Source organism: Hyla sarda, unplaced genomic scaffold (assembly GCF_029499605.1).
Source record: "Hyla sarda isolate aHylSar1 unplaced genomic scaffold, aHylSar1.hap1 scaffold_2958, whole genome shotgun sequence".
Classification (NCBI taxonomy): Eukaryota; Metazoa; Chordata; class Amphibia; order Anura; family Hylidae; genus Hyla; species Hyla sarda.
Window position 1 is genome coordinate 1 of NW_026609671.1, and position 9,228 is coordinate 9,228.

General features: G+C 46.1%; 4 non-coding genes across 4 annotated transcripts; all 4 read left to right on the forward strand.

Moving 5' to 3' along the window:
• The first annotated feature begins 92 nt into the window (after positions 1-92).
• Positions 93-283, forward strand: LOC130327253 (U2 spliceosomal RNA). The gene has a single exon (XR_008871710.1). It is a non-coding gene; the product is annotated as a U2 spliceosomal RNA (small nuclear RNA).
• Positions 284-2,376: 2,093 nt separating this feature from the next.
• LOC130327260 (U2 spliceosomal RNA) lies at positions 2,377-2,567 on the forward strand. Its single transcript, XR_008871716.1, has one exon. It is a non-coding gene; the product is annotated as a U2 spliceosomal RNA (small nuclear RNA).
• A 2,090-nt stretch (positions 2,568-4,657) lies between these two features.
• On the forward strand, positions 4,658-4,848 carry LOC130327259 (U2 spliceosomal RNA). The gene has a single exon (XR_008871715.1). It is a non-coding gene; the product is annotated as a U2 spliceosomal RNA (small nuclear RNA).
• A 2,095-nt stretch (positions 4,849-6,943) lies between these two features.
• Positions 6,944-7,134, forward strand: LOC130327261 (U2 spliceosomal RNA). The gene has a single exon (XR_008871717.1). It is a non-coding gene; the product is annotated as a U2 spliceosomal RNA (small nuclear RNA).
• Positions 7,135-9,228: the final 2,094 nt, after the last annotated feature.

Sequence of the window (9,228 nt, forward strand, 5' to 3'; positions counted from 1 at the left end):
TGTGCATGGAAAATTGTCTGGCAGCCTCCCTGACAGCAAGCAGTGATAGTGCCCATGAAGGGGACCTTGTTGGGCCCGCCCCTTTCACGGTTATCGCTTCTCGGCCTTTTGGCTAAGATCAAGTGTAGTATCTGTTCTTATCAGTTTAATATCTGATACGTCCCCTATCTGGGGACCATATATTAAATGGATTTTTGAGAACGGGGGCCGATTTCGAAGCTTGCTTCCGTCGCCCTATGCATTGACCCGATATGGCAGTATCTTCGGGTACAGTGCACCACCCCCTTACAGGGTTAAAAAGAAAGATTCCTACTTTCATTGCTACCTGCTTGCTGGCTAGCCAGCTAGCCAGCCCTGTGGGCCTTGCTGCTGCTGCTGCTGCTGCTGCAGCCAAAAAACAAAAGGTGGTGCTGCTGCTGCTTCTGCTGCTTCTGCTTGTGTCTGGCCGCTGTTGGAGCGTCCAGGCACAGGACTTCTGCTGCTGCTGACTAAATGGCCTCCTTAATTGGATCATTTGAGTAGCCAGCACACCTGTGCAGGTAGGGCATGACATGATAGGCAGCTGCCTTGATAGCGGGTGGGTGCTGAATGTTCCTAATTGACAAAATAAGATTAATGCTTATGAAGAAATATAAAATCTCATCCCTTCCCCAATATCGCGCCACACCCCTACCCCTTAATTCCCTGGTTGAACTTGATGGACATATGTCTTTTTTCGACCGTACTAACTATGTAACTATGTAACATAACATGGGGGGGTCTCCTGGCTGTTCACACAGGTGTGTCATTGCTGTACATTGACCATGCATTGCTTCTGTGGTATTGCAAAGGCAAAGACAAATGCTTCCAGCCATCCATTGCACTAATGGATTGGTCATCAGCTGGCTGTCTATGTCCCGCATCAATATAGACCAAAGTACAGAGGGTTAGGCTATGCTATAGTGCACCTACCTGATGCATCAGAAGGTGCGAGGCCCTTGCTAAATTCTGTGCACAGACTTTGAGATCTATGCTTTAGACTGTATCTAAACCTGCTCCAACATGGACTGACATTCTGGCCTACTTTCAGCCGATGCGACTTGTCTGTCGCTGAACAGTCGCTTTTTATGTATTCAGCACCTATGTATAATGTTGTAAAAATGCTCTAGAAGCTAAAGTCGCAGAAATGTCACACATATTTGGCCTGCAACTTTCTGTGCGACAAATTCAGACAGGAAAAATCAGTATAAATCCTTAGAAAATTATCCCCCAGTGTCTCCATCTGCTGGCGGTATTGAATAAGCATTGCTGCACTGATGGGGTATGCATTAGACGAAAAAAAAGAAGAAAAAGAAGAATAATACGCCCAGAAAAGAGGCGAAAAGGAGAAAAACGTAAAAAAACGTGAAAAAAAAGTAAGAGGAAGAGAAGGGAAAAAAAGGTGGAAATGGGTTTAAAAGTGATTTCGGCGGAGAAATATATATATATATATATATATATATATATATATATATATATATATATACGCGCACACACACACATATATATAAACGTATTCTCCGTTGAGATATTGCAGCCGCTGCTGTGTCCAGGCCCAGGAGCCTTAGCACTGTGCTGTGATGTCACTCAATACCACTGACATCACTAGGTGTAAACAACATCTCTCCTTTGCTGTGTATGTGACTATGGAGCTGTTTGGTGATGTCGTCTATTATGGCCTTCATAGAAGCAACAGGAGATTGTTGCATCCATCTAGAACCCTCAGAACTACAGTGCTATGATGTCACTCACTTCCACAGGCCTTGCAGAGTGTAAACAACAACAACCCAGCTTTGTTGTGTATGTAACCATAGGGATTGTGATGTCACCTAGAACCTTCACAGCAGCGACAGCTTTATGAGGAGCATCAGCACTGCTCTGCCTGAGCAGAACCATCACCGCCATAGGTTGTCAAATAACCCGGATTTAACCCACACAGGTAAGTCCAATGGGGTGCAGGCATGTCCTCTATGCTTACAGCTTCCCGTGGGTGTTGGTTTGATACCGTTTGGGGACAGCCAAGGAGGCATCTGCAGGCAACAAAGGTAGGTGTGTGCTTGTGTGTGTGTTTCCTATGCAGATCCTAAGCCCAGTGTCACATGCAAGTAGGAGGAGTAAGAAGGGTTCCTGGCAAATCCGGGTTATGGATTGCATTTAAAAAGGCCCCGTGGGAGTGCAATGGGCCCCTGTCTTGCTGCTTAGCAATAATGGTATGGGTTTAGGTTCTGCTGTGTGTACTGGTGGTTGACTGCCCCCCAGCCCAGAGTGTGCATGGAAAATTGTCTGGCAGCCTCCCTGACAGCAAGCAGTGATAGTGCCCATGAAGGGGACCTTGTTGGGCCCGCCCCTTTCACGGTTATCGCTTCTCGGCCTTTTGGCTAAGATCAAGTGTAGTATCTGTTCTTATCAGTTTAATATCTGATACGTCCCCTATCTGGGGACCATATATTAAATGGATTTTTGAGAACGGGGGCCGATTTCGAAGCTTGCTTCCGTCGCCCTATGCATTGACCCGATATGGCAGTATCTTCGGGTACAGTGCACCACCCCCTTACAGGGTTAAAAAGAAAGATTCCTACTTTCATTGCTACCTGCTTGCTGGCTAGCCAGCTAGCCAGCCCTGTGGGCCTTGCTGCTGCTGCTGCTGCTGCTGCTGCAGCCAAAAAACAAAAGGTGGTGCTGCTGCTGCTTCTGCTGCTTCTGCTTGTGTCTGGCCGCTGTTGGAGCGTCCAGGCACAGGACTTCTGCTGCTGCTGACTAAATGGCCTCCTTAATTGGATCATTTGAGTAGCCAGCACACCTGTGCAGGTAGGGCATGACATGATAGGCAGCTGCCTTGATAGCGGGTGGGTGCTGAATGTTCCTAATTGACAAAATAAGATTAATGCTTATGAAGAAATATAAAATCTCATCCCTTCCCCAATATCGCGCCACACCCCTACCCCTTAATTCCCTGGTTGAACTTGATGGACATATGTCTTTTTTCGACCGTACTAACTATGTAACTATGTAACATAACATGGGGGGGTCTCCTGGCTGTTCACACAGGTGTGTCATTGCTGTACATTGACCATGCATTGCTTCTGTGGTATTGCAAAGGCAAAGACAAATGCTTCCAGCCATCCATTGCACTAATGGATTGGTCATCAGCTGGCTGTCTATGTCCCGCATCAATATAGACCAAAGTACAGAGGGTTAGGCTATGCTATAGTGCACCTACCTGATGCATCAGAAGGTGCGAGGCCCTTGCTAAATTCTGTGCACAGACTTTGAGATCTATGCTTTAGACTGTATCTAAACCTGCTCCAACATGGACTGACATTCTGGCCTACTTTCAGCCGATGCGACTTGTCTGTCGCTGAACAGTCGCTTTTTATGTATTCAGCACCTATGTATAATGTTGTAAAAATGCTCTAGAAGCTAAAGTCGCAGAAATGTCACACATATTTGGCCTGCAACTTTCTGTGCGACAAATTCAGACAGGAAAAATCAGTATAAATCCTTAGAAAATTATCCCCCAGTGTCTCCATCTGCTGGCGGTATTGAATAAGCATTGCTGCACTGATGGGGTATGCATTAGACGAAAAAAAAGAAGAAAAAGAAGAATAATACGCCCAGAAAAGAGGCGAAAAGGAGAAAAACGTAAAAAAACGTGAAAAAAAAGTAAGAGGAAGAGAAGGGAAAAAAAGGTGGAAATGGGTTTAAAAGTGATTTCGGCGGAGAAATATATATATATATATATATATATATATATATATATATATATACGCGCACACACACACATATATATAAACGTATTCTCCGTTGAGATATTGCAGCCGCTGCTGTGTCCAGGCCCAGGAGCCTTAGCACTGTGCTGTGATGTCACTCAATACCACTGACATCACTAGGTGTAAACAACATCTCTCCTTTGCTGTGTATGTGACTATGGAGCTGTTTGGTGATGTCGTCTATTATGGCCTTCATAGAAGCAACAGGAGATTGTTGCATCCATCTAGAACCCTCAGAACTACAGTGCTATGATGTCACTCACTTCCACAGGCCTTGCAGAGTGTAAACAACAACAACCCAGCTTTGTTGTGTATGTAACCATAGGGATTGTGATGTCACCTAGAACCTTCACAGCAGCGACAGCTTTATGAGGAGCATCAGCACTGCTCTGCCTGAGCAGAACCATCACCGCCATAGGTTGTCAAATAACCCGGATTTAACCCACACAGGTAAGTCCAATGGGGTGCAGGCATGTCCTCTATGCTTACAGCTTCCCGTGGGTGTTGGTTTGATACCGTTTGGGGACAGCCAAGGAGGCATCTGCAGGCAACAAAGGTAGGTGTGTGCTTGTGTGTGTGTTTCCTATGCAGATCCTAAGCCCAGTGTCACATGCAAGTAGGAGGAGTAAGAAGGGTTCCTGGCAAATCCGGGTTATGGATTGCATTTAAAAAGGCCCCGTGGGAGTGCAATGGGCCCCTGTCTTGCTGCTTAGCAATAATGGTATGGGTTTAGGTTCTGCTGTGTGTACTGGTGGTTGACTGCCCCCCAGCCCAGAGTGTGCATGGAAAATTGTCTGGCAGCCTCCCTGACAGCAAGCAGTGATAGTGCCCATGAAGGGGACCTTGTTGGGCCCGCCCCTTTCACGGTTATCGCTTCTCGGCCTTTTGGCTAAGATCAAGTGTAGTATCTGTTTTTATCAGTTTAATATCTGATACGTCCCCTATCTGGGGACCATATATTAAATGGATTTTTGAGAACGGGGGCCGATTTCGAAGCTTGCTTCCGTCGCCCTATGCATTGACCCGATATGGCAGTATCTTCGGGTACAGTGCACCACCCCCTTACAGGGTTAAAAAGAAAGATTCCTACTTTCATTGCTACCTGCTTGCTGGCTAGCCAGCTAGCCAGCCCTGTGGGCCTTGCTGCTGCTGCTGCTGCTGCTGCAGCCAAAAAACAAAAGGTGGTGCTGCTGCTGCTTCTGCTGCTTCTGCTTGTGTCTGGCCGCTGTTGGAGCGTCCAGGCACAGGACTTCTGCTGCTGCTGACTAAATGGCCTCCTTAATTGGATCATTTGAGTAGCCAGCACACCTGTGCAGGTAGGGCATGACATGATAGGCAGCTGCCTTGATAGCGGGTGGGTGCTGAATGTTCCTAATTGACAAAATAAGATTAATGCTTATGAAGAAATATAAAATCTCATCCCTTCCCCAATATCGCGCCACACCCCTACCCCTTAATTCCCTGGTTGAACTTGATGGACATATGTCTTTTTTCGACCGTACTAACTATGTAACTATGTAACATAACATGGGGGGGTCTCCTGGCTGTTCACACAGGTGTGTCATTGCTGTACATTGACCATGCATTGCTTCTGTGGTATTGCAAAGGCAAAGACAAATGCTTCCAGCCATCCATTGCACTAATGGATTGGTCATCAGCTGGCTGTCTATGTCCCGCATCAATATAGACCAAAGTACAGAGGGTTAGGCTATGCTATAGTGCACCTACCTGATGCATCAGAAGGTGCGAGGCCCTTGCTAAATTCTGTGCACAGACTTTGAGATCTATGCTTTAGACTGTATCTAAACCTGCTCCAACATGGACTGACATTCTGGCCTACTTTCAGCCGATGCGACTTGTCTGTCGCTGAACAGTCGCTTTTTATGTATTCAGCACCTATGTATAATGTTGTAAAAATGCTCTAGAAGCTAAAGTCGCAGAAATGTCACACATATTTGGCCTGCAACTTTCTGTGCGACAAATTCAGACAGGAAAAATCAGTATAAATCCTTAGAAAATTATCCCCCAGTGTCTCCATCTGCTGGCGGTATTGAATAAGCATTGCTGCACTGATGGGGTATGCATTAGACGAAAAAAAAGAAGAAAAAGAAGAATAATACGCCCAGAAAAGAGGCGAAAAGGAGAAAAACGTAAAAAAACGTGAAAAAAAAGTAAGAGGAAGAGAAGGGAAAAAAAGGTGGAAATGGGTTTAAAAGTGATTTCGGCGGAGAAATATATATATATATATATATATATATATATATATATATATATATATATATACGCGCACACACACACATATATATAAACGTATTCTCCGTTGAGATATTGCAGCCGCTGCTGTGTCCAGGCCCAGGAGCCTTAGCACTGTGCTGTGATGTCACTCAATACCACTGACATCACTAGGTGTAAACAACATCTCTCCTTTGCTGTGTATGTGACTATGGAGCTGTTTGGTGATGTCGTCTATTATGGCCTTCATAGAAGCAACAGGAGATTGTTGCATCCATCTAGAACCCTCAGAACTACAGTGCTATGATGTCACTCACTTCCACAGGCCTTGCAGAGTGTAAACAACAACAACCCAGCTTTGTTGTGTATGTAACCATAGGGATTGTGATGTCACCTAGAACCTTCACAGCAGCGACAGCTTTATGAGGAGCATCAGCACTGCTCTGCCTGAGCAGAACCATCACCGCCATAGGTTGTCAAATAACCCGGATTTAACCCACACAGGTAAGTCCAATGGGGTGCAGGCATGTCCTCTATGCTTACAGCTTCCCGTGGGTGTTGGTTTGATACCGTTTGGGGACAGCCAAGGAGGCATCTGCAGGCAACAAAGGTAGGTGTGTGCTTGTGTGTGTGTTTCCTATGCAGATCCTAAGCCCAGTGTCACATGCAAGTAGGAGGAGTAAGAAGGGTTCCTGGCAAATCCGGGTTATGGATTGCATTTAAAAAGGCCCCGTGGGAGTGCAATGGGCCCCTGTCTTGCTGCTTAGCAATAATGGTATGGGTTTAGGTTCTGCTGTGTGTACTGGTGGTTGACTGCCCCCCAGCCCAGAGTGTGCATGGAAAATTGTCTGGCAGCCTCCCTGACAGCAAGCAGTGATAGTGCCCATGAAGGGGACCTTGTTGGGCCCGCCCCTTTCACGGTTATCGCTTCTCGGCCTTTTGGCTAAGATCAAGTGTAGTATCTGTTCTTATCAGTTTAATATCTGATACGTCCCCTATCTGGGGACCATATATTAAATGGATTTTTGAGAACGGGGGCCGATTTCGAAGCTTGCTTCCGTCGCCCTATGCATTGACCCGATATGGCAGTATCTTCGGGTACAGTGCACCACCCCCTTACAGGGTTAAAAAGAAAGATTCCTACTTTCATTGCTACCTGCTTGCTGGCTAGCCAGCTAGCCAGCCCTGTGGGCCTTGCTGCTGCTGCTGCTGCTGCTGCTGCAGCCAAAAAACAAAAGGTGGTGCTGCTGCTGCTTCTGCTGCTTCTGCTTGTGTCTGGCCGCTGTTGGAGCGTCCAGGCACAGGACTTCTGCTGCTGCTGACTAAATGGCCTCCTTAATTGGATCATTTGAGTAGCCAGCACACCTGTGCAGGTAGGGCATGACATGATAGGCAGCTGCCTTGATAGCGGGTGGGTGCTGAATGTTCCTAATTGACAAAATAAGATTAATGCTTATGAAGAAATATAAAATCTCATCCCTTCCCCAATATCGCGCCACACCCCTACCCCTTAATTCCCTGGTTGAACTTGATGGACATATGTCTTTTTTCGACCGTACTAACTATGTAACTATGTAACATAACATGGGGGGGTCTCCTGGCTGTTCACACAGGTGTGTCATTGCTGTACATTGACCATGCATTGCTTCTGTGGTATTGCAAAGGCAAAGACAAATGCTTCCAGCCATCCATTGCACTAATGGATTGGTCATCAGCTGGCTGTCTATGTCCCGCATCAATATAGACCAAAGTACAGAGGGTTAGGCTATGCTATAGTGCACCTACCTGATGCATCAGAAGGTGCGAGGCCCTTGCTAAATTCTGTGCACAGACTTTGAGATCTATGCTTTAGACTGTATCTAAACCTGCTCCAACATGGACTGACATTCTGGCCTACTTTCAGCCGATGCGACTTGTCTGTCGCTGAACAGTCGCTTTTTATGTATTCAGCACCTATGTATAATGTTGTAAAAATGCTCTAGAAGCTAAAGTCGCAGAAATGTCACACATATTTGGCCTGCAACTTTCTGTGCGACAAATTCAGACAGGAAAAATCAGTATAAATCCTTAGAAAATTATCCCCCAGTGTCTCCATCTGCTGGCGGTATTGAATAAGCATTGCTGCACTGATGGGGTATGCATTAGACGAAAAAAAAGAAGAAAAAGAAGAATAATACGCCCAGAAAAGAGGCGAAAAGGAGAAAAACGTAAAAAAACGTGAAAAAAAAGTAAGAGGAAGAGAAGGGAAAAAAAGGTGGAAATGGGTTTAAAAGTGATTTCGGCGGAGAAATATATATATATATATATATATATATATATATATATATATATATATACGCGCACACACACACATATATATAAACGTATTCTCCGTTGAGATATTGCAGCCGCTGCTGTGTCCAGGCCCAGGAGCCTTAGCACTGTGCTGTGATGTCACTCAATACCACTGACATCACTAGGTGTAAACAACATCTCTCCTTTGCTGTGTATGTGACTATGGAGCTGTTTGGTGATGTCGTCTATTATGGCCTTCATAGAAGCAACAGGAGATTGTTGCATCCATCTAGAACCCTCAGAACTACAGTGCTATGATGTCACTCACTTCCACAGGCCTTGCAGAGTGTAAACAACAACAACCCAGCTTTGTTGTGTATGTAACCATAGGGATTGTGATGTCACCTAGAACCTTCACAGCAGCGACAGCTTTATGAGGAGCATCAGCACTGCTCTGCCTGAGCAGAACCATCACCGCCATAGGTTGTCAAATAACCCGGATTTAACCCACACAGGTAAGTCCAATGGGGTGCAGGCATGTCCTCTATGCTTACAGCTTCCCGTGGGTGTTGGTTTGATACCGTTTGGGGACAGCCAAGGAGGCATCTGCAGGCAACAAAGGTAGGTGTGTGCTTGTGTGTGTGTTTCCTATGCAGATCCTAAGCCCAGTGTCACATGCAAGTAGGAGGAGTAAGAAGGGTTCCTGGCAAATCCGGGTTATGGATTGCATTTAAAAAGGCCCCGTGGGAGTGCAATGGGCCCCTGTCTTGCTGCTTAGCAATAATGGTATGGGTTTAGGTTCTGCTGTGTGTACTGGTGGTTGACTGCCCCCCAGCCCAGAGTGTGCATGGAAAATTGTCTGGCAGCCTCCCTGACAGCAAGCAGTGATAGTGCCCATGAAGGGGACCTTGTTGGGCCCGCCCCTTTCACGGTT